This window comes from Silene latifolia, chromosome Y (genome assembly GCF_048544455.1).
Source record: "Silene latifolia isolate original U9 population chromosome Y, ASM4854445v1, whole genome shotgun sequence".
Lineage (NCBI taxonomy): Eukaryota > Viridiplantae > Streptophyta > Magnoliopsida > Caryophyllales > Caryophyllaceae > Silene > Silene latifolia.
This window is the reverse complement of record NC_133538.1, coordinates 374,404,309-374,409,761: the sequence shown is the minus strand read 5'-3', so window position 1 is coordinate 374,409,761 and position 5,453 is coordinate 374,404,309. Positions and strand designations below refer to the sequence as shown.

Sequence of the window (5,453 nt, the reverse complement as noted above, 5' to 3'; positions counted from 1 at the left end):
CCGACCAGGATAACTTTCAAAATTTTATTTCGAAATAAGTTCAATTTGAAAATCTCAAAATTTTATTTCGTTAAAATAGAGAGGTGTAAAATTTTATTTTACAAGAGCGAGTTTAAAACCGAGTAAGACGCACACTTAAACACGCCTAATTGAAAGACGAGTAAGAAATACGTGGACAAATCTATTTTCCGGTATTAAAGCGGATCATTTTTTAATGAGTAAAACAAAACACAATGACGTGCCCACAATCTAGTCTAAGAAAGCTTAGGAAAAACAAGATCTCATCTTACTTCCTGTATTCATCCGCCGATCAAACTTTACCTTGCTCTGTTCACTAATTGATTTTCTTCAAACCCCTCCAATCAACCATCACTTTGAATCAATCCGACCAATCCTGAGATGAAATCAGCTGAGTGGTGCCGCCCATTTGATCTCCTGATACCCAATCGGCGACCGTACAACTGGTGACGGAGCATCGTCGAAGTAAATGCTTCCTTTCTATTTTCGTCGATTGATTTCGAATTTATACTCTTTAAATGATTGTTCAATTGTACTATCCTGATATGGGACACGATCGAAAGCAACTGCGCCGTTGTATCCATCGTCTGAGCAATAGAATGACGACGAGTTGACTGATAAAGGAGCACTGGCGATTGTCGATTCTGCTAGCTCCTGAGATAGAGTGAAATAAGCGGAGGTGTGCCGCAATTTGAGCCCCCGATTGGTGACCGGATGACTGATGAAGGAGCACGGTCTTCGTAGGTGTGTCTTTTTTTGTCGGTTGATTTTAAATTAATACTCTTTAAATGATTATCTTCACCTTTTCCATTAATCTCATGCATACCGTCCTGATATGGGACATAACTGACAGTTAATGTGCCGTCATAGCCATCGTCTGAGCCCTCGCGACGAGTTGACTGATAAAGAGCATCGTCGAATCCTTTGAGCCGTCCTAGCCATCCTTAACGGAGCATCAACAAACCTGCAAGTCGTGATTTTTTACCCGATTTTGCATTCTTGGTACAAAGCTCCACTTCAAATCGTAAGTTTTTCCGTCTTTTTATGAGACATTTACTTCAGATTCGTGCTCTTTTTCACTTGATTTTTACTTTTGATATCATCAATCAATCAAGTTGTGTGCTTGATAATACGACTGAACTGATAATTCTATTGGTCTCACGAATCAAGTTGTGTGCTTGATAATAGGATTGAACTGATTGTGCGATTGCGACACTAATGCAAATAATTTATGATATACTGTATGACACAAGAAGTGTATGCTGATAATGCAAAGAGTGCTTATGTCGCTAATAATGCGAGATGCTAATGTACTTACGACAATGCATTCTTTTCCTAAGATAGACCACAGACACATGACACATCTCATTTCTAGTCCCGTTAATATTTTTTAAAAACGTGCTATTGAGCATGATATGGGCAAGGGACATAGTACTCTGGTCCTAGCTTTTTATGTGTTATGCCTATTGAACCGTCATTGCTTTGTAAGTCCTTATAACTTTTTTTTTGTCAGGGTTGTCGTCTAAGTGTTAACTTTTTGTAAGTCCACTCTGTGTTTTGTGGTATCCCCTTGTTACTTTGATAGCCCCCTGTTACTTCAGGTATTTTCCTGTGTCAGCCACGCAGCTGTCACTTAGCTAGCACGCCTGTTTTCTTCTTTTTTTTCTCTTCCGACCTAGTATGGGTCATGATTGTGCCAAATTTTTTTTTTTTTACTTGGATTTTGAGATTCATATTGTAAAATGAGTTTTGCCCTCTTTATAGTAACAAGCTCGGCTAATTACCCAAAACTAATACTATAGAAATAAAATACTTTTGTGACCGTATAAGTGTAGTGTACATCCACCGAATTCTTAGATGCCAAACGAGGGTGATAGATGGAGTGGAGTAGAAGGTCCTATGGTGTTAGAAGACAGTGGAGATCTGTGTGCCTCTCTCACTCACCTAAATGAATAAAAGGATCGTCCCAAAAGGTATGGAGACAATGTAACTGTGGAATTGACTCGTCTGAGAAATGAAAAAGTGACTAACATCTTGCATTGGAGCTTTTTTTGTCTTTTTTTTTACTGGAACTTTTTTTTTGTCTTTTTTTTTACTGGAACTTTATTTTGTCTTTTGAGTTTTTGAGATTTTTTACACGGGATAAAATTACAACTCCGGCTGGATTTTTGTTGTCTTGTGAATTTTCGAGACTTTTAACATTGGTAGTTGTATCTATTTGAGATCATAATTTTTCTCTTTGAATATTTGAGAGTCTTGAAACGGTAAAAAGTAGAACAAGTGACTAATAAAAATGACATATGCTCTTTGTTTCATTTCTTATGCTACTAAAAAAGGACTAGGATTGTCCTATCTTAATTAGACACTTATGTAAACTAGTGTTTTTTTTAGGTAATGTCAGGAACACTCGTATGAGATTATATGACTATAAGAGTGAATTTTCTTGTTCTATTGACATGATTGTTCTTCACCTTAGTTTTTTTTATATATATGCAACTGAGAAAGGACTTGGAGCGTCCTAATTTAAACAAATTTTGATGGAAACTACATGTGAGTTGGTATTGTCTAGTCGTCTTGTACCCTTCTTTTGTTCCCAAGCTAGAGTGGCTATTAAAATTAGGGTCATGTTTACTCCTCCCTATCCCAGATCATGACATCTTAGCTTTTAGAAAACTATTTTGTTTGAGGTCTGAATGCAAGTACCTATTTTTTTTAATAAAAAGCCTTAGTTGTTGTGCTATGCTATTATTATACTGTTCAGAATTATGTATATGAGTCTCACTGCCTAGGATGCATGTTTATTCATCTAATGATTAAATGGACTGAATGCTTGATCCACATAGAACTGATGCAACTACTTTTTTTTTTGTTTTTTTTGTACAGGACTAACTCATCGACTGACGCAAGATGTGATTTGTGTAGATGTAAGTATTGCATGCCGTACTGATGAATCGAATGGTAATATGCAAACAGACGCAGGACAAGTATGACGATAGCCTATGGATGACACTATATGTAGAAGCAAATCAGACCCTATTGTGACCTCCACGACCTGATGCGGGTGTTAGCTCTTACAGACGGAATGCACATGCTGGACTTTCATTAAATGTGAAGCTTATGGACACACCAACCAGTGTGTATTATTTCTTTTGTATTAGTTATGGCTATGTGGGATGCAAAACTATACTCAGATGCCAGAAGGAACCTAATGCCATATGCAGATGATGCAAGTATGCATGAGAATAGGTAAAAGTTGGACTTTCATATATACCCTACTGTTCTACACGAGCAAATAAATGTGCATAAACATCAATTTTAACCAAGCTCTATTCGCAACATAAACAATCAATGTAGGGTGCTGGCAATGCATGCTTCTAATGTCATTTTTTTTTGTCATTTTTTGTTTCATCTATGAGGTTAATTAGTGGCCATGACACAATGTTTACAAACGAGACATACATAAAACATGACCTAGACAAAGGATTTACGGGATCTATGGTTAGGTTTGTGGGTAAGAAATTGGGTACTCACAACATTAAAATACCACGAGGGTATCTCTCGCTTTTGTGCTCCCCCAATCATATGGACCAGACGAGTTGCCAAAACGCAACGTCACGAGGTGGAAAATATGTGTAAGGCCTAGTCGGTCGAATGGACCTTCTAAGTATACAACATACTTACCGAGGGTGAATTAGGGTAGCTTAGAATGACATAATATTGGCTTACGGAGAGCCTATGTCTTTTTTGTCTGAAATAATATACAAAGTATAAAGCACGGAAATAACAATACCATATTATGTATAAAATAAAGAGCAAATGAGAAATACGAAGAGCAAACACTATCATCAACAATTAGGCAGATTAATTAGCATACGTGTTTTATACGGAGTAATTGACCTTACCAACTCTGACGCATGTACAAGCCATTAATCCAAGACATATCCATTAAAAAACAAATTTGTGTTGTTAGAAAGGTTAGTTTCATACGGGGTACTTTTAAATTTTTTTATATACTCAGTTGTACGATAATCAAATTAATTTGCAGTAAAGTTAAATTACGCTTATCAACTATTCTTTTTTTTTTTGTCAAATTATATAATATTACAAATAAAATTCAAATCTTACCCGCTTATTAAGTCCCCAGCGGAGTCGCCACTGTGAGATCCCTGAAAAAATCTCCTTTTTGAAAATATAAATAAATAGGTGGAGTCGCCAGTAGGTTTTATAAAAACATACAAAAATAAGTTAACGGAAAAAAGGCCCCTTTTGATCCCTGATATGGGGGACTGATCCGTCATTTCGGTCTGAACTAAAGATTGCGGATTCGGGGGTAAAGGTACGGTCAGGGAAGGTGTTAGGCACCCGGATCACCCATCAAACTGACGGCCTCTACTATTTATTTATAATATTATATATTTGACAAAATTAAGATAAAGAAAAGAAGGTTAGAAACAAAGTTTATACAATTATTTAAAGGACAAATTAATAGGTTAGTTAATACAATAAATAGAGAAAATAAATAAAAGGTAAAATAAAAGATTTAAATAAAAACGAGTAAAGAAGAAACTTATTTGAATCCGGTACCCTCAGGCCTATGTGGATATTGACTATGAATGAATTCCGACTTTGTCGTAAATTATTGACTCTTATGCACTTATACGGAACTGGGACAATTTTATTGAATGTGAGTGGTTTTATTTGAAATTGGGATAGAATATTTGAGACGGTATATTAGAGAGTAGAATTTATGGATCTGGTAAGGGTATTATAATTTGTGTCGCTGGTTTTTATGTTTCTGTCGTGCTCTCCCTATTCTTGTCTGTTGAGAATATTGTTGTCTGCCTCTCGTCAATGCGTATGTCCCCCCTTTCTGAAGATATGATGGAGTCATATTTATACAAATCCGTAGCTTGGAATTTGACCGAGACTTGGAGTTCATACATGATAGAGTTTGACCTCCTATTTCCTAAAGTATCTGTTTTTGCCGCATATTCTACAGGGACATTAGTGACAACTCATCCATAACCATGATAAACAAACTTGTTAATTCTTATCCCATTAGTAATTTGATTTGCTTTCCTCAAGTGATGGATTCTTCTAAAACAAGGAGTACTTGTTCTTTGATTTTATTTGCTTGGACCATGATTGTCCCACCGCCTTTGAATATGAGTGAGCCCAACGTGAAAGTTATAGGCCTTCACTTAAGCCTTGTCCAAATCTCTCGGCTTGATGCCCATAATACTTCTTTGTGTTGGTTTTGGCCCAATAATATAACAGTATCAATTTTCATTTGAATGTGAAAAATATGCAATGGATCAAAGTAGTTTGAATGGGAATAAAGGCTTTTGGGTAGTTTTAGGCCATTTTAAGTAATTTATGGGAAAATAAGCGTAAAGAGCCGATAATTATAACATTGTCATTTTTTATTTAGTCAT

General features: G+C 36.1%; 1 long non-coding RNA gene across 2 annotated transcripts; it reads left to right on the top strand.

The window, feature by feature from the left end:
- The first annotated feature begins 243 nt into the window (after nucleotides 1-243).
- LOC141634057 (uncharacterized) lies at nucleotides 244-3,414 on the top strand. Of its 2 annotated transcripts, XR_012538800.1 has the most exons (4): nucleotides 244-483; nucleotides 582-762; nucleotides 872-1,042; nucleotides 2,902-3,414. It is a non-coding gene; the product is annotated as an uncharacterized LOC141634057 (long non-coding RNA). The 2 variants fall into 2 exon arrangements; XR_012538799.1 differs by having other exon boundaries at nucleotides 244-762.
- Nucleotides 3,415-5,453: the final 2,039 nt, after the last annotated feature.